Source organism: Eurosta solidaginis, chromosome 4, assembly GCF_040869045.1.
Source record: "Eurosta solidaginis isolate ZX-2024a chromosome 4, ASM4086904v1, whole genome shotgun sequence".
NCBI classification, from domain to species: domain Eukaryota; kingdom Metazoa; phylum Arthropoda; class Insecta; order Diptera; family Tephritidae; genus Eurosta; species Eurosta solidaginis.
This window is the reverse complement of record NC_090322.1, coordinates 58,800,348-58,821,826: the sequence shown is the minus strand read 5'-3', so window position 1 is coordinate 58,821,826 and position 21,479 is coordinate 58,800,348. Positions and strand designations below refer to the sequence as shown.

Here is a 21,479-nt window from a genome sequence, read left to right as displayed (position 1 = left end):
TATGTGGAAACTAAGAAGACGGTGAAGTTCAGCGTAACGTAATATAGCGGCAGGGCAAGAAATATAACGGCCGTCATGATGGTATAAACTCGCTCATCAACGTTTTTTATCAATACTCAAAGTGGTAAACAATTTAGTTATTTGAACAAATTCATAAAAACAAAAAAATTTATTTTTATTTGTATGAGAAAGTTTATACAAATAAAAAGAGAGCGAAAAAACCCAAAACAACGAGAAAAATGTTGATATCAGGTTAGTATGAATTGGCCAAACCTTTATAATGTTTAACGCTAACGGATTTAAGAGAATATTTGTTCATAACAGCAAAGTAAGTTGACATCTACGAATTTGTAGTAAATAAATGCTGCTAATAGCATAGACGACATTACACACAGCAACGAAGAGAGCAGTGAATATGAGATGCAGAGATATGAGAAAAGTTATTGAGCAACTATTCGAGAAGACTGTTCGCGAAAAGTCTAGACCATGGGAGAAATAGACGTACGGAGCAATTGGGAGTATATAAGCAGCGTAGTCTGGTAAAGAATCAATAAATTTGATTTTAACATGTTTTAAGTGGAGTACACGAATAATTTGAAACATGAAGTTCTACTACCATTAGTAGTGCTGTGAATAAAGAATATTCTGATATACAGTAGATTTCAGTTTATTTATTCGACAGTTCAGTGATTCGGACGGAAGGAAAGTTTTATGGAGAAGTCTTGAAATTCGCTAAAATATACTCTTAAGGTACGGGCACATTACGCTGCGCGACATGTAGCGGCAGCGGCGCTTCACAGTACTACATATTTTGGTAAAGCACACTAAGCGGCAATCGAGCTTCACACTCCGGCAAAAGTTTGTGTTTATTTTTGTTTACAAAAGGAACGACATAGAGTGTGAAGCTGTAATAGTTTCATTTTTATGCGAAGAAGTGAAAGGAGAAGAAAAGGGTGGCGGCTATGACTCGATTTAATGGTAATAGATGATGACATTCCGCCCCGTAATAATCCCTATCGACAGCCACATTTAGCAGCAGGGAAGTAAAGGGACCCACACTGAAATGAAAGAAAAAAGTGAGGGAAGATTGATGTCCCTTGGTTCTCTCTATTGGCGCCAGAAAACTCAACCCAAATTAATTTACTACATTTGTATGTATGTAGCTAGTAAATAGGATATTATAAATTTGTTTGTATTTATTTGTGTATATCCTTTGTACATTGTTTCACTTTAATATATTTACATCTTATATATATCGCTGAAACTAGAAGTCTTTCAATAACAAGTTAAATGGATTGAATTAGCGATTTTAAATGTGATTTTCGCACAAAAGTGGCGATTGTACTAAAATCGATGGGTTATGTGTCAGCAGTCATAGCAATAATATCGAAAAGACCACAATTGATCCTTTTGTGCCTTCATTAGCTCCTTGCGCCATTGATTATAATTTAATAACTGTTGTAACAAATTCTCCAATTGCCTCAGATATTTCGGCCGAAATATTTTTTCTCGTACTATTCATGTAATGCTCATTTTTCAAATCATATAGCTCGGGATAATTACTTATTAGAATAATTAGCTCTTCCCCGTTTATCTGCATTTTGGAAGATAGTCGCTCAAATATATTTTGCCGCGCGGGGTAATGCAGTCAAGTAGTTCACCCATAGCGACAGCAGCACTACGCGACACTTACGTATGCGGCCTTTTTGCCTAGTTGCCCTTCAAAAAACGCGAGTACTCTATAAATAATGTAAGGAATACTCCTTTGGGAGTATAGGGCTGCTCCAAATCTAATCTGTATTCATACAAAAAATGTGCTCCAATTAACATTGCGATGTCCTAGGAGAGGAGTAGGTGATCCCACTCTCGCTTTGTTTGTGAGTATTCCATAGAGTACATACGTGAGAGTACTTTCCAAAGTACTTTCACTGTAGTACTCCATGGAGCACCCACAGAGGATCATATGCCAAGGTACTAAAGAGGAATTGTGTCGGAAAGAATTATCGAAGTGAATTTAATTTAAAATGAAAGTAAATGAAGAGGGGCAATACAACTTTTATATTTTATACTACGAATATTCTTATGTTATTTAGCATTTGCGTGAATAAAGAAACTAATATTTCTCTATACATACTTTAGTATGTATACATAAAACCAGTGCGCTATTTTATCAGAGTTGCCAAAGTAAAATTTTATTATTAGCTATTTGCATGCAATATTTTACTTTTGGCAACTCTGTTCGATCGTCATCGTGTCGTGATCACTGTCGTTAAAAACGAGCAATGATCGGCTGATGGTGGTCCGCAAACGCATTGCAAAGGAGTATTGTTAGAGTACTCCAACATGAAGAAAATGGAACACGTAATCCAACAATTTTTGCAGGGTGATCAAATTTTACGAGCTCTGCCGCTAAATATGAATTGCCCCATAAGCATACATGCAACAACATACATACAAGCTTCAGTATGAAATTCTCACGAAAATAACGTAGAATAATGTATTCAACTTAAAACACAATTAAATATATAGCCCTTCTTTGAAAAACGTATTAAATAAATCGGAATAAAATGTATTTTTAGAATGTCTTAAGCATGATCTGTATGGTGTCCAAATTGCTATGCTCTTTCCAGATTCCTAGTGGTCTATTTCTTAGTCAAATAAGTACTTATTTAAGTACATATGTACTCATGCTTGCATGCATGAATGCATTGAGTGATACATTGGGATCAGTACAACAAAAAAAAATATATGCAGTTTTTATTGTATTCATAATCTTTTCAGTTACATTAGTGGCTGCGGCTGAGAAAGTAGTTGGCATACGTTAACAATTCTCGCGCAACTAATAATTTAAATTTTTTTTTTTGATAACAACACACATTTATTATGTAAATAAACTAAGAAACAAAGCATTCCTTAGTGTTTTGAAAATGGTTCGCTATCAGCTGGATGAAAAATTAAAAGAACTGGAGCAATGGTTCAAGGAAAATCCTAAATTACCTCAAGAAATCGGTATGTAATTTATTTAATAATTTGGGAAAAATTTAAATAACGTGATATCAGGACGGACAAGGCGACAGCTGTTTCGACTATACCCTGTAAATCTCTTCAAAGCCTTTTCTCACGGGAGTGGGATTTGAACCCGCACTCCTGCGATGGTTGAAGTATGTACTACAAAGGCATTCAGCCACGTCATGCCTTAGTTGTTGTAAACTTTATCCCAATTGCCTTCCTTGCATATTTTATTCTTTTGTACAGTATCTACATACTTTGTATGTAATCATATGTTAAAGTTATGCTTGTTGTTGGCGGTTTCATAGAAACTGGTATTTTTGTTTTTGTTCTATTTATAGAACTACAAAGAATTAACCAATGTTGTCTATTTGTATGAATTAAGCTGGGATTGCCCTCTTTGCTTTTAAATTTATGAAAAAATTTATTGGAAGCAATTTTGTATGTGTTAAAAAAAATCAAATAAAATTTAATGAAAAAAATGTTGAAAAATCTAATCAAGCGATGAAAAATGCATTGCTTATGAGCGCTAAATTAGCATGATAATATCCTCATTATGGTGTTTCTTTTTTAACTAATAATTTTCATGCTTTGACCCGCCCGGCAATAAGATAAATATTTATGGACGTTTTAAGTAAATCACCTTCTTAATAATAATAACAATATTTTGGAGCATGGTTTAATTATTAAAGGTTACCCATTAGCGTGGGTAGCGATTTATTAACCGATATCGCGCCATCGATTTTCCAATAGGATTTGGGCTCAGGGAAAAAAAGTTCCACTACGCATACCCAAAAAAATAATTTTCGAGCTTGCGAAATTTCATTTTTTTTTGTACTTTTTCTCGACTTTGATTCTTAAGGTTTTTTTCATGACCTACTAAAAAATTTTCATTTGATTGTAAAATTTTCATGTATACCCTGTCACCCAAAAATGTCCCCTAAAAACGTTGGCCGATAACAGGCCTGCCTGTTGTTCGTTGTTTACACACAAATATTTTTGTTGCTGAAGAAGAGGGGTGATGAGGACAGCGAAAGGGCGACTTTCTTTATGCTGTATTTCTTCAGCTGTGAAATTTTGGTACTGTAAATTTTTTTTTATTGAAAAAATTTTAGTTGATTTCGAACACAAATTTGTATAGTTTTCATAATGCAATGACTATTCAGGTGTTCTCATCCTGGTCACGTTTTCCCCCATTCTGACCAGTTCGGCATGCATATTTTAGAGGGTTGTTTATCATACATAACTACCTTTGAATTCTATTACGATCGGAGTAGATTTTCCTATGCGTTTAGAAATAGATCAATTATATAAGGTGCTAATAGCATTTTTAGACAGAAATATTGACATAGTTTTGTATTCTCCAAAATAATTTAAAAACAATTTTGCAGAAAACTAATTTTTTGAAATTCGTACGAAAAATGAAGCAATCAAGATTGAATACTTTTGTGATACAAGTAAATACTAGCAATAGAGCTGTCGAAAAAGTGAGGTTATGTTGTTGACATCACCCATATTACTGCAATATGATAATTTTATTTGATTCTTCTAATATTTCATAATATTATTATATTTTCAATAAATAAAGGAAATTTTTAGATATGATTTAAATAAAATGTCAAATAGTTGCCGTGTGCAAATTTTATAAGCAACTCCAAAAGAGAAGTTGCCGATAATCAGCAACAATACTTTAAGCTGGAGACATTGGTGCTTTATCGGTAACCGTATCGCTAACCTTTTAACAGCTGATTCGACCAACCTTATGAGAATCAATGCAATCCATTATTGGTGCCGGTAAGGTCGTAACCGAATCGTAGCCAACCAATTGGGTTTTGGTTTACCGTCGTAACGATAAACAGCTGATAACGTTAGGGATACGGATACAGCGATACGACATACGGCACCAATGACTCCGGCTTTATATGTGTAAACGGCGACTTGCTGATGATAACGGTAGTCTCTTTTGAATATTTACGCTGCTGACTACTTATGGCGAATACCTCCGCCTGTAAGATGTTCGCAAGTGGCCAAATAGTGTCTCAAAATGCAGACGCATGCCAAGCGTAGAAGTTTAGCGAGAGAATACATTGCTTTAGTCATACATACTTGGGATGCGCAAAGAACCGTACCTTATCATATGGTTGGCCTGATATCCATTCATGCATCATAGCGTGTACCCTTCCTCGTATATCGAAGCTCCATCTATAGAATATTCCTACGATGCGTTATGCATATCTGCATGTTGCCTCCAAAGTAGCTTATGGTGTTTTCTTTTCTACACGAAAATGTCGCCTTCACGCCAACCCTTCAAAAAGTTGTGTTCTGTTGTAAAATCAGCTTAGCCTCAATAGAGGGCATTATTATCTTTTCTCAACAACCTACCCCTAAAAATGGCCAAAAATGCAACATTACTTACCCATTGACGGTGCAGAAAACAGCCCTGACAATTAGCTGATGAATCACACGAAGCTGAAGCGAATGCTCTATATGTACGTATGTGTCACATCATGCCTCACTCAAAAGCAATTTGCGATAACAGTTGACAGCGAACAACCACACGAACTGCATTTTTATACCTTTCATGAAAATGAAATGGTATATTAATTTCGTCACGAAACCCAAAATTCTAAGTACTTAAAGGAAAATAGATAGACCCACCATTAAGTATACCGAAATAATCAGGATGAAGAGCTTGAGATATCTTGATAAAATTTGATGAGCGGGTGTATTTGGGTGTCCGATTAGACATTTGTCGGAACCGGCCGGATCGGACCACTATAGCATATATCCTCCATACAACCGATTTTTCAGAAAAAGAGGGTTTTTTGTCATATCTTACTCAATTTAACAGATTGAAGCTTCCAACTTCACCATATAATTTCGTATATTGCACATATTGTTGCCTGAAAAAATTGATGAGATCGGTCGTATATATAATGTATATCCCCCACAACCGATTGTTCAGATAAGAAACTTTTCGTAATTACTGCCCTATATTAAGAGCTAGAGGCTTCAAATTTCAACGAATGCTTACGCATACAGCATATATTGTTGTCTGAAAAAATCATAAAGATCGGTGGTATATATAGTATATATGTGGTAGTATATATAGTATATATATATATTTTCGCAATTTTAGCCCCATTTCAACAGCTAGAAGCTTCAAATTTCACCGAATCCTTACGTATATAGCATATATTGTTGTCTGAAAAAATCATAGTGATCGGTTGTATATATAGTATATATCTCATACAACCGATTGTTCAGATAAGAAACTTTTCGCAATTTCTACCCCATTCTAACAGCTATAAGCTTTAAATTTCACCGATTGCTTACGTACATAGTATATATTGTTGTGTCAAAAAATCATAGAGATTGGTGATATATATAATATATATATGATGGTATATATAGTATATATATATATTTTTTAGCGATTTCGGCCCCATTTCAACAGCTAGAAGCTTCAAATCTCACCAAATGCTTACGTTTATAGCATATATTGATGTCTGAAAAAATCATTGAGATCGGTGGTATACATAGTATATATCTCATGCAACCGATTGTTCAGATAAGAAACTTTGCGCAATTTCTGCCCCGTTTTAACAGCTAGAAGCTTCAAATTTCACCAAATGCTTACGTATATAGCATATATTGTTGTCTGAAGAAATCATAGAGATCGGTCGTATATATATTATATACTTCATATAAACTGTAATTTTTGCCCCTTTTTTACGGCTAGAAGCTTCAAAATTCATCAAATTTCATCAAATAGTTACGTTTACTTCATATATTTTTGAAATACGTGATTCGTAGTCATAGATTTTACATGCAGACCACAAAAAACGTGAAGCTTTGCATCCTCACACAAAGTACCTACATGTTTTTTATTTTATATTTATCTTAAAAATCGTTTAGGTATGTAGATCTGTTCACTATATATTTCTTATCTTATACATCCGATTATTTGGAGATTACGAACGGGATAAGATTATTGTTCAGCCCCATTCATGAAAGGTATGAAGTCTTCGGCACAGCCGAAGACAGTCCCGTTCTTACTTGTTTTTGTAAAAATGGTTACAATTTTTGTTCTTTTCAAGTCATGCAGGGTGGCACTGAACATTTTAAGTGGCTATAATTTCACAAGGCGAAGTGAGAATCTTAAAAATGTTTGCGGCTGAAAGTGGCGACATTTTCGTGTAGAAAAGAAATCACCATTAGTGTAGAATATGACTCATAAATACTTAATTTCGGCCACATTCTTAAACAATACCGAATGCAAGGGGTTTTTCTCACATCTCTGAGGGATCTTCACCTTCGACAAGCATGATGCCTTTGGATTGTATCACACAGTGTGTCCTCATACTTTCCTCTTGCAATGTCTGCCTACCTCTTATAAGGGAATCGGTTCTCTGAAAACGGTTGCAAGAGCTCGGTCACCACTGTGCTCTCCAGAAGGTTTAATTAGGCCCTTCCTGAAATACCATTTTGTAGAATTTCTATCTAAATACTGATTAGCTGTTGATCTTATGTACGGCTCTACCACCCCTTTTACGGTCTCTGTTTTTGAAAAGTTCCTATATTTCTAGTAAGTCAAACTCCAACACCTTCACATTCCAAGGCATTATTGATTTCGGTTGATCCGTGAGAATCTCATATAGACTGACCCGAGTTCATAGAGCTACCAGAAGTTTGCTCAACGACCAAACTATAGAACCCTATCAGAAGCCAGGATCTGTGTTTTAAATAAATCCGTCCTTGACAAATAGAAGCTTTCTATGACCTATGCTACTTACTGGTTCTAAATCTGATAGCTATGCCACTCTTTATAGCTAGAGTCTTAGCCTTGCCAGCGCAGGGTACGAGCACAAAACGTGCTCGATAGTTTCCTCTTCCAAGCCGCACATCTTCCATCTGCTATCACTGACAAGGCCTATGTTAAAAAAATGTGACGCCAGTAAACTGTCTCCAGTCAGAATACCGACCATGAGCCTACAGCCCCTTCTTTTCAATTATAAGAGAAACTCTATTAGTACAAGGTTGTAAGACCTCGTCATGATTTACGAAACTGTGCAGCCTCCTGCTTGGTGGATCATGCGCAGCTCTCGCCGTCCTTTGATCTCGCTTTATCTGGCTGGAACGTCTAGGGTACATGATTGGGGTCATGCTCCCTGCTTAGCCAGCTCATCCCCTTTTTCATTTCCATATATTTCCTTATGACCAGAGCTCCAATATAGATATATATTTCTCCCTATACCGATTCTATCAGAGATGGAAAAATTGACGCGTTGCTATTTTCTCTCCAGTGTTTCTGCTGCAAAAATTATCGCTATATTTATAAAATTTATCTAAATTTAAATGTGTTATGTATATATATTTTCCATTTTCAGATCGCATTCTCTTGCGTCGTTTTTAAAATCTATGTACTATGATGTAGAGCAAACCAAAAGAGTTATAGAACTAAATTTTTCAATGCGAAACAGTTATCCACATATATTTATCGATAGAGATCCCGAAGCTGATGACATTAAGGAAATACGGAAGACAGCGTAAGTAAATGAATTTAGACCAAGAGTTTCCCTTACCTACGCTCTCTCGACATCGGATTTCTATACTTTAACGCCCAAAGGCTAACACCTCCAAGACTTAAAAACAGGAACAATGCTATGGCTTAAGTTTAACCAAAAAGTCAGCCGCTGATGGCTTCGGTATTTCAGGTGTCTAATAGAGTGTGCACAGGATGAGTCAAACTTATGGTGTGAAGAGGCTAATCGAATTTCACAAAGTTTGCAAATGCAAAACTAAGAAAAAGACTTTAATGACTTAAGACTGTGTACCAAATAGTAGAACAAAAATAAATTTCGAGATGGTAAAACAACTAACTACTAATCTAAGTCAATGACAGCAGAAGCTTTAATTTTTTGTTTTGGATAGCACTGTAGAGACACCGCATATGTTCCAACATCAAGCTCCCTTAGACTGATGGCGGCGCTAGTTATCGGTTAAATTGAGTCTGTGCATGACCACAGTGTTCATGTTAAACTAGCGCAGGCTTCCTGCTGCTTGTCAAGAGTTGGTTACTATAGTATCGATCCGTACGCTTGTTAGGTTCTAAAGGCTCAACTAAGAATTTTCACTAGCTAAGCCGTACAGTGCACACTTGGGTATTTTCTTAGACAAAATTTTTCCAGTAAAAGGGTAATGTTTTGCTTTTCCTATTATGAAAGTGATAGTTTTAGTATATATACTTAGATTAATTAATAAAATGGTGGAAAAATTTCCCAAAGTGAACTCGTGATAATCGATGTGTGCACTGAAGGGCGCGATTGTCGTTTTTGGTTGTTTCATAAAGAAGTATGCACATGCTTTCTTTGCGATAACTCATTGCAATTGTGAGATCGTGTCTTCATCCGTCTGCTTTTTCCAATTCAGTAAATGTCACCCTCTGAATTCGGTGGTCGATTCGCTATCCATCGAAGCCTCCGTGTTGTTGTTGTAGCAGTGTACACTGAAATGACAGCCCTTCGTCGGGCAAAATCTGGAGTCGCTCCGGTACATAGAACCGGTTGCCTTGGGAAGCGTCGAAGCCCCTGTCACGAGCTGGTGCTACAAAGCTAACAGCAGGGAAGTGCTTAAGATTTGAGACTTGTTGCAAGTTCCACTTATAAATTATTCCCTAACAAAATATAAATTAAAGTATTTTACCTAATTAAAACTTTTTTTAAATTTGGAATTCTCTTCTAGTGAGCTTATACCGCTGCCAGGCATCACACCGGAAGGTTATAAATTGCTATTTTTCCGCCTTGCCGATCCAGACCCCAAAAAGGTAATTATAATTTTGATAAGACCGATATCCGATTACACTCAATCGTAGCCATTTCTATAAATTTTTACTTCAAACACAGTTGAATACTGTCATAGAATGCAAAACATATTTTATGCTTGCCGATTGTCGCTTTTCTGATATCGATCGGGAAAAGCCGCCGCAAAAGACAAAATCTAAAAACGACAATACGAAATCAGAAAGTGAAATCGAAATAGAGCTTGAAAATAAAGACAAAGTTGAATCGCTAGAAGATGATCTTATAGCGGATGGTGAAGTTCAGGTTTGTGATATAAGCGGTTTTACGCTTTCGCACATGGCACACATGTCCCTAACAATATTGAGAATGCATATGAAGTTCCTACAAGAAGCTTACCCGGTACGTTTGCGCGCTATGCACCATTGTAAAATTTACCAAGTAGCGCAACTAACAGCTGATCGGTGAAAATTCGCACATTCACACGCACAGTTCTCGACTCAGTTTCAAAAAAACTTTAGATTTTTTAACTCAAATTTTAAAGTGAGATAATCCTTACGAATTTTTGTCTATAGAATATATAAGGCGTTTTTGTTGTTTTTATAACAATAGTTTTATTTATATTAAAGCTTTTATCATATTTTTTTTAAACTTTGAAAAAACTCCGAACACCATTCCTTCATTATATGACATTCGACTCCCTAGTCCACTGCCTTCCACCCTATTCGCAACATAACCTCTATTTAAGCTGCCAAACTATATAGTAAACAATGCTATGCACATTATCAATTGCCCGTCTTATATCAACAAAATGATCGCTGTTGTAAGGCCATTTATAAACAAGAATGTTTATCAGATGGTCACGCTAAATCTATCCCCCCTATTGCGAGTGTCGATCACAGTCGACAGTCGACAGTCGATCGTTGAGCGTTAACCGATTATCTTTATAATGGATAAAAAGTATCTTGTATGAATTGAAATATTAAAAAAATATGAAAATCTGTTTCGTACAAGATAACTGTTTTAATAGTTCAAAGATTTGGCGATTAACTTGCATAATAACAAAATTAAATGAAAACAAATAAGAACGGGACTGTCTTCGGCTGTGCCCAAGACTTCATACCTTTCATGAATGGGGCTGAACAATAATCTTATCCCGTACGTAATCTCCGAATAATCGGATGTATAATATAAGAAATATATAGTGAACAGATCTACATACCTTAACGATTTTTAAGATAAATATAAAATAAAAAATAGGTAGGTAATCTGTGTGAGGATGCAAAGCTTCACGTTTTTTGTGGTCTGCATGCAAAAACTATGACTACGAATCACGTATTTCAACAATATATGACGTAAACGTAACTATTTGATGAAATTTGATGAATTTTGAAGCTTCTAGCCGTAAAAAGGGGGCAAAGGTTAGAGTTTATATGGGGTATATAATATATATACGACCGATCTCTATGATTTTTTCAGACAACAATATATGCTATATACGTAAGCATATGGTGAAATTTGAAGCTTCTAGCTGTTAAAATAGGGAAGAAATTGTGCAAAGTTTCTTATCTGAACAATCGGTTGTATGAGATATATACTATATATACCACCGGTATCTATGATTTTCTCAGACAACAATATATGCTATACACGTAAGCATTTGGTGAAATTTGAACATATCTAAACGATTTTTAAGATAAATATAAAATAAAAAATAGGTAGGTAATCTGTGTGAGGATGCAAAGCTTCACGTGTTTTGTGGTCTGCATGCAAAAACTATGACTACGAATCACGTCTTTCAAAAATATATGACGTAAACGTAACTATTTGATGAAATTTGATGAATTTTGAAGCTTCTAGCCGTAAAAAAGGGGCAAAAATGACAGTTTATATGAAGTATATAATATATATACCACCGATCTCTACGATTTTTTGACACAACAATACATACTATATACGTAAGCAATCGGTGAAATTTGAAGCTTATAGCTGTTAAAATGGGGTAGAAATTGCGAAAAGTTTCTTATCTGAACAATCGGTTGTATGCGATATATACTATATATACAACCGATCTCTATGATTTTTTCAGACAACAATATATGGTATATACGTAAGCAACCGGTGAAATTTGAAGCTTATAGCTGTTAAAATGGGGTAGAAATTGCGAAAAGTTTCTTATCTGAACAATCGGTTGTATGAGATATAGACTATATATACAACCGATCTCTATGATTTTTTCAGACAACAATATATGCTAGAAATTGCGAAAAGTTTCTTATATGAACAATCGGTTGTATGAGATATATACTATATATACAACCGATCTCTATGATTTTTTCAGACAACAATATATGCTATATACGTAAGTATTCTGTGAAATTTGAAGCTTCTAGCTGTTAAAATGGGGCTAAAATTTGCGAAAATATATATATATATATATACTATATATATACTATATATACCACCATATATATACTATATATACCACCGATCTTTATGATTTTTTCAGACAACAATATATGCTATATACGTAAGCATTTGAAGCCTCTAGCTCTTAAAATAGGGCAGTAATTACGAAAAGTTCCTTATCTGAACAATCGGTTGTGGGGGATATATACTATATATAAGACCGATCTCATCAATTTTTTCAGGCAACAATACGTGCAATATACGAAAGTATATGGTGAAGTTTGAAGCTTAAATTGGGTAAGATATTACAAAAATCCTCTTTTTCTGAAAAATTGGTTGTATGGAGGATATATGCTATAGTGGTCCGATCCGGTCGGTTCCGACAAATGTCTAATCGGACACCCAAATACACCCGCTCACTAAATTTTATCAAGATATCTCAAAAATTGAGGGACTTGTTTGCATACAAACAGACAGACGGACAGACGGACAGACGGACATGGCTAAATCAACTCAGCTCTTCAACCTGATTATTTCGGTATACTTAATGGTGGGTCTATCTATTTTCCTTTAAGGACTTACAATTTTCGGTTTCGTGACGAAATTAATATACCTTTTCATTTCCATGAAAGGTATAAAAATAGGTAGGTAATCTGTGTGAGGATGCAAAGCTTCACGTTTTTTGTGGTCTGCATGTAAAAACTATGAGTACGAATCACGTCTTTCAAAAATTTATGACGTAAACGTAACTATTTGATGAAATTTGATGAATTTTGAAGCTTCTAGCCGTAAAAAAGGGGCAAAAATGACAGTTTATATGAAGTATATAATATATATACCACCGATCTCTATGATTTTTTCAGACAACAATATATGCTATATACGTAAGCATTTTGTGAAATTTGAAGCTTCTAGCTGTTAAAACGGGGCAGAAATTGCGCAAAGTTTCTTATCTGAACAATCGGTTGTATGAGATATATACTATGTATACCACCGATCTCAATGATTTTTTCAGACATCAATATATGCTATACACGTAAGCGTTTGGTGAAATTTGAAGCTTATAGCTGTTAAATTGAGGCCGAAATCGCAAAAAAAATATATATATACTATATATATATACTATATATACCATCATATATATATTATATATATCACCGATCTCTATGATTTTTTGACACAACAATACATACTATATACGTAAGCAATCGGTGAAATTTGAAGCTTATAGCTGTTAAAATGGGGTAGAAATTGCGAAAAGTTTCTTATCTGAACAACCGGTTGTATGAGATATATACTATATATACAAACCGATCTCTATGATTTTTTCAGACAACAATATATGCTATATACGTAAGCATTTTGTGAAATTTGAAGCTTGCAGCTGTTAAAACGGGGCAGAAATTGCGCAAAGTTTCTTATCTGAACAATCGGTTGTATGAGATATATACTATATATACAACCGATCTCTATGATTTTTTCAGACAACAATATATGCTATATACGTAAGAAATCGGTGAAATTTGAAGCTTATAGCTGTTAAAATGGGGTAGAAATTGCGTAAAGTTTCTTATCTGAACAATCGGTTGTATGAGATATATACTATATATACAACCGATCTCTATGATTTTTTCAGACAACAATATATGCTATATACGTAAGCAATCGGTAAAATTTGAAGCTTATAGCTGTTAAAATGGGGTAGAAATTGCGAAAAGTTTCTTATCTGAACAATCGGTTGTATGAGATATATACTCTATATACAACCGATCTCTATGATTTTTGCAGACAACAATATATGCTATATACGTAAGCAATCGGTGAAATTTGAAGCTTATAGCTGTTGAAATGGGGTAGAAATTGCGAAAAGTTTCTTATCTGAACAATCGGTTGTATGAGATATATACTATATATACAACCGATCTTTATGATTTTTTCAGACAACAATATATGCTATATACGAAAGTATTCGGTGAAATTTGAAGCTTCTAGCTTTTAAAATGGGGCTAAAATTTGCGAAAATATATATATATATACTATATATACCACCATATATATACTATATATACCACCGATCTTTATGATTTTTTCAGACAACAATATATGCTATATACGTAAGCATTCGTTGAAATTTGAAGCCTCTAGCTCTTAAAATAGGGCAGTAATTACGAAAAGTTCCTTATCTGAACAATCGGTTGTGGGGGATATATACTATATATTCGACCGATCTCATCAATTTTTTCAGGCAACAATACGTGCAATATGCGAAAGTATATGGTGAAGTTTGAAGCTTCAATCTGTTAAATTGGGTAAAATATTACAAAAATACTCTTTTTCTGAAAAATCGGTTGTATGGAGGATATATGCTATAGTGGTCCGATCCGGTCGGTTCCGACAAATGTCTAATCGGACACCCAAATACACCTGCTCACCAAATTTTATCAAGATATCTCAAAAATTGAGGGACTAGTTTGCATACAAACAGACAGACGGACAGACGGACAGACGGACATGGCTAAATCAACTCAGCTCTTCAACCTGATTATTTCGGTATACTTAATGGTGGGTCTATCTATTTTCCTTTAAGGACGTACAATTTTCGGTTTCGTGACGAAATTAATATACCATTTCATTTTCATGAAAGGTATAAAAACAGGTAGGTACTTTGTGTGAGGATGCAAAATTTCAGTTTTTTTGTGGTCTGCGTGTAAAAACTATGACTACGAATCACGTATTTCAACAATATATGACGTAAACGTAACTATTTGATGAAATTTGATGAATTTTTAAGCTTCTAGCCGTAAAAAGGGGGCAAAAATTAGAGTTTATATGGGGTATATAATATATATACTACCGATCTCTATGATTTTTTCAGACAACAATATATGCTATATACGTAAGCATATGGTGAAATTTGAAGCGTCTAGCTGTTAAAAAGGGGCAGAAATTGCGCAAAGTTTCTTCACTGAACAATCGGTTGTATGAGATATATACTATATATACCACCGATCTCAATGATTTTTTCAGACAACAATATATGCTATATACGTAAGCATTTCGATAAATTTGAAGCTTCTAGCTGTTAAAAAGGGGCAGAAATTGCGCAAAGTTTCTTCACTGAACAATCGGTTGTATGAGATATATACTATATATACCACCGATCTCAATGATTTTTTCAGACAACAATATATGCTATATACGTAAGCATATGGTGAAATTTGAAGCGTCTAGCTGTTAAAAATGGGCAGAAATTGCGCAAAGTTTCTTCACTGAACAATCGGTTGTATGAGATATATACTATATATACCACCGATCTCAATGATTTTTTCAGACAACAATATATGCTATATACGTAAGCATTTCGAGAAATTTGAAGCTTCTAGCTGTTAAAACGGGGAAGAAATTGCGCAAAGTTTCTTCACTGAACAATCGGTTGTATGAGATATATACTATATATACCACCGATCTCAATGATTTTTTCAGACAACAATATATGCTATATACGTAAGCATTTCGAGAAATTTGAAGCGTCTAGCTGTTAAAAAGGGGCAGAAATTGCGCAAAGTTGCTTCACTGAACAATCGGTTGTATGAGATATATACTATATATACCACCGGTATCTATGATTTTCTCAGACAACAATATATGCTATACACGTAAGCATTTGGTGAAATTTGAACATATCTAAACGATTTTTAAGATAAATATAAAATAAAAAATAGGTAGGTAATCTGTGTGAGGATGCAAAGCTTCACGTTTTTTGTGGTCTGCATGTAAAAACTATGACCACGAATCACGTAATTCAAAAATATATGACGTAAACGTAACTATTTGATGAAATTTGATGAATTTTGAAGCTTCTAGCCGTAAAAAAGGGGTCAAAATGACAGTTTATATGAAGTATATAATATATATACCACCGATCTCTATGATTTTTTCAGACAACAATATATGCTATATACGTAAGCATTTTGAGAAATTTGAAGCTTCTAGCTGTTAAAACGGGGCAGAAATTGCGCAAAGTTTCTTATCTGAACAATCGGTTGTATGAGATATATACTATGTATACCACCGATCTCAATGATGTTTTAAGACATCAATATATGCTATACACGTAAGCATTTGGTGAAATTTGAAGCTTCTAGCTGTTAAAATGAGGCCGAAATCGTAAAAAAAATATATATATACTATATATACCATCATATATCAAATATAAAATAAAAAATAGGTAGGTAATCTGTGTGAGGATACAAAGATTCATGTTTTTTGTGGTCTGCATGTTAAAACTATGACTACGAATCACGTATTTCAAAAATATATGACGCAAACGTAACTATTTGATGAAATTTGATGAATTTTGAAGCTTCTAGCCGTAAAAAAGGGGTCAAAATGACAGTTTATATGAAGTATATAATATATATACCACCGATCTCTATGATTTTTTCAGACAATAAAATATATATATATATACTATATATACCACCATATATATACTATATATACCACCGATCTTTATGATTTTTTCAGACAACAATATATGCTATATACGTAAGCATTCGTTGAAATTTGAAGCCTCTAGCTCTTAAAATAGGGCAGTAATTACGAAAAGTTCCTTATCTGAACAATCGGTTGTGGGGGATATATACTATATATTCGACCGATCTCATCAATTTTTTCAGGCAACAATACGTGCAATATGCGAAAGTATATGGTGAAGTTTGAAGCTTCAATCTGTTAAATTGGGTAAAATATTACAAAAATACTCTTTTTCTGAAAAATCGGTTGTATGGAGGATATATGCTATAGTGGTCCGATCCGGTCGGTTCCGACAAATGTCTAATCGGACACCCAAATACACCTGCTCACCAAATTTTATCAAGATATCTCAAAAATTGAGGGACTAGTTTGCATACAAACAGACAGACGGACAGACGGACAGACGGACATGGCTAAATCAACTCAGCTCTTCAACCTGATTATTTCGGTATACTTAATGGTGGGTCTATCTACTTTCCTTAAAGGACGTACAATTTTCGGTTTCGTGACGAAATTAATATACCATTTCATTTTCATGAAAGGTATAAAAACAGGTAGGTACTTTGTGTGAGGATGCAAAATTTCAGGTTTTTTGTGGTCTGCGTGTAAAAACTATGACTACGAATCACGTATTTCAACAATATATGACGTAAACGTAACTATTTGATGAAATTTGATGAATTTTTAAGCTTCTAGCCGTAAAAAGGGGGCAAAAATTAGAGTTTATATGGGGTATATAATATATATACCACCGATCTCTATGATTTTTTCAGACAACAATATATGCTATATACGTAAGCATATGGTGAAATTTGAAGCGTCTAGCTGTTAAAAAGGGGCAGAAATTGCGCAAAGTTTCTTCACTGAACAATCGGTTGTATGAGATATATACTATATATACCACCGATCTCAATGATTTTTTCAGACAACAATATATGCTATATACGTAAGCATTTCGAGAAATTTGAAGCTTCTAGCTGTTAAAAAGGGGCAGAAATTGCGCAAAGTTTCTTCACTGAACAATCGGTTGTATGAGATATATACTATATATACCACCGATCTCAATGATTTTTTCAGACAACAATATATGCTATATACGTAAGCATATGGTGAAATTTGAAGCGTTAGCTGTTAAAAAGGGGCAGAAATTGCGCAAAGTTTCTTCACTGAACAATCGGTTGTATGAGATATATACTATATATACCACCGATCTCAATGCTTTTTTCAGACAACAATATATGCTATATACGTAAGCATTTCGAGAAATTTGAAGCTTCTAGCTGTTAAAACGGGGAAGAAATTGCGCAAAGTTTCTTCACTGAACAATCGGTTGTATGAGATATATACTATATATACCACCGATCTCAATGATTTTTTCAGACAACAATATATGCTATATACGTAAGCATTTCGAGAAATTTGAAGCGTCTAGCTGTTAAAAAGGGGCAGAAATTGCGCAAAGTTGCTTCACTGAACAATCGGTTGTATGAGATATATACTATATATACCACCGGTATCTATGATTTTCTCAGACAACAATATATGCTATACACGTAAGCATTTGGTGAAATTTGAAGCTTCTAGCTGTTAAAATGAGGCCGAAATCGTAAAAAAAATATATATATACTATATATACCATCATATATCAAATATAAAATAAAAAATAGGTAGGTAATCTGTGTGAGGATGCAAAGCTTCACGTTTTTTGTGGTCTGCATGTTAAAACTATGACAACGAATCACGTATTTCAAAAATATATGACGTAAACGTAACTATTTGATGAAATTTGATGAATTTTGAAGCTTCTAGCCGTAAAAAAGGGGTCAAAATGACAGTTTATATGAAGTATATAATATATATACCACCGATCTCTATGATTTTTTCAGACAACAATATATGCTATATACGTAAGCATTTTGAGAAATTTGAAGCTTCTAGCTGTTAAAACGGGGCAGAAATTGCGCAAAGTTTCTTATCTGAACAATCGGTTGTATGAGATATATACTATGTATACCACCGATCTCAATGATGTTTTAAGACATAAATATATGCTATACACGTAAGCATTTGGTGAAATTTGAAGCTTCTAGCTGTTAAAATGAGGCGGAAATCGTAAAAAAAATATATATATACTATATATACCATCATATATCAAATATAAAATAAAAAATAGGTAGGTAATCTGTGTGAGGATACAGAGATTCACGTTTTTTGTGGTCTGCATGTTAAAACTATGACTACGAATCACGTATTTCAAAAATATATGACGCAAACGTAACTATTTGATGAAATTTGATGAATTTTGAAGCTTCTAGCCGTAAAAAAGGGGTCAAAATTACAGTTTATATGAAGTATATAATATATATACCACCGATCTCTATGATTTTTTCAGACAACAATATATGCTATATACGTAAGCATTTTGTGAAATTTGAAGCTTCTAGCTGTTAAAACGGGGCAGAAATTGCGCAAAGTTTCTTATCTGAACAATCGGTTGATGTTTTCAGACATCAATATATGCTATACACGTAAGCATTTGGTGAAATTTGAAGCTTCTAGCTGTTAAAATGGGGCCGAAATCGTAAAAAAAATATATATATACTATATATATGTGGGATTGCATGCCTTAACGTGATATCCCTAAATGTGCCATAAGGTACGATCCTGCAAATACACTAATATGCAACCTTGCACAACAACCCTTTCTTGACGAACGACAACAAAACGAGGACAGCATAAAACGACATTGACGATCGAATGGACAGTTGCAATTTGAATTGGAGACGACACGGACCGCCTAAATATAAGCCAATCTAATTAGTTCGACTATAAGTTTTTTCATAGTTATTCTACACTTCAACAGTTTAAATATTGAATAAAATAATAAATCCACTAAATTTTAAACGGTCGTGTGTTTAATTTAACTGTTACTCTACAAGTGGTGTCAGGCGTGGATCGCAATCCTGCCAAGTGAACGTGATCAAAATCACACAATTTTATTTAGCATTGTTTGCTGTATATACACATATACTAAAATCTGTTGATTATAATCATAAAACCGTGGCGCTAAGTAACAATTATAATCAATTCAAATCGAAAAACTAAACAAAAAATGTGTTAAAAATCAGTTTCTGAAAAGCATGAAAACATACATACGTGCGTACGAATATATACCAATTTCATTTGTTTAAATATTTTACAAGTGGCGTCCAGAAGGCTCTAGAACTTTTGAAATTTTTGGGTGCTGTACACATAAATGAGCGTGTCGAAATAGGCGTCAGTAGAGCTCCGTTAACCGAAGCTATCCCAACGCCAAGTAGACAAGCGCAGTCGACAGAAGCAGCGAAGGCATTGCGTCGTCATAAGTACTTCTGTTTGAGCAGAGTGAGCAAATATAGGCGAGTTTGAGCAAAATACACGACAGTCCGAAGTCGTTGTTGCAGTGAAGAAACGTGTCGTTGCTGGACAGCAAGGCATAGGCGAAAAGGTAATATTGCGTTAGTGGTTGTGAGCATTTGGCGAAGGCGTCGAAATAAATGCAAAGTCAACGAGAAAAAACAAATTCATGCCAAAGGGAGTGCAATGCTGGACAGATGCGTTGCTGGCTAATTGAAGTGTAAGAGCGAGTACGACGGAGTGTTACATACAAAGAAGGCAGTGGCCGACGAAGTCGAGAATACAAAAGAAGAGAGGGAGTACGAGTGTAAGACGAAAACGAAAGTTGACGAAAGGGCAAACGCGACGTAGTTGTGTGTTCATTGCAAATTGGTATAGGCTAAGTATAAGTAAAGTAAAAGGAATGTGTTTGTAATGCAAATGAAAAAGAAACAACAACAAAAATAATAATAAAAAATTTGAAAGAGAAGATTGTTCAGAAAAATTAAATGGTAATGTAAAGTGTTAATACGAATTGGAAACGAGTATGTAAAGTAGAAAAAAAAGTGTTGTAATCAAAACAAAAAGCCAATACAAGAAATAATTTAAGCAGTGGTAAGAATAGTAAATAAGTGAAAGAAAGTCAAAAGAAGAAGAGGTAAATTGAATGTATTAATCAAAACAAAAGAAAAGTAGAGAATAGTGTTTTACTAAAATTGGTAGAATATCTGAAGAAAAGCTAGTAAGTAAGAAGAAGAAAACGAATGTGTTAATCAAAACAAAAGAGATGGAAAAGAATACACACATATTGAAATGAGTTATTGAATGTGAAAATCAAAATATTAAAGAAAACATAATAATAAACTGTGAAATCAAAAACGACTAACTGTAATAAAATATTGTTTGTTATTGTTTAAAAGAAAGCTAAAACTAATTCAATAAATAACACATGTGAGTACAGGAAAAATCATTTAGCAATTTTACTCCTAATAAATATTATTTTAAATTCATATTTCTGAAAATATTTTACATTTAGATTCGGTTATAATAAATTAGTATATAATAAGCTCGACATGGACAGGGAACAAATTTTCACATTAACAGTAAATGAGTTGAAAGAGAAATTGGTAGCTGTCGGACTTCCAACGACTGGACGCAAAGCTACCTTGCAGGATCGTCTTTGTGAGCACTTTGGCCTGACCATCGGTGACGACGATGGGTCTGACAACAGTAATGATTCGTTTCAGAGCAACGTAATGCAAGAAGGGGTGGGTAGTCGTCCGGCCTTCACATTGCGTGATATAGAAAGTTCCCTGACATCGTTTAGTGGTATCGGACATCCCTCGGTTG

At 34.3% G+C, this 21,479-nt stretch overlaps 1 pseudogene; it reads left to right on the top strand.

Annotated features, from left to right (window-relative positions):
* Window positions 1–2,807: 2,807 nt before the first annotated feature.
* Window positions 2,808–21,479, top strand: part of LOC137247935 (alpha-tocopherol transfer protein-like) — a 30,543-nt pseudogene continuing 11,871 nt past the window's right edge.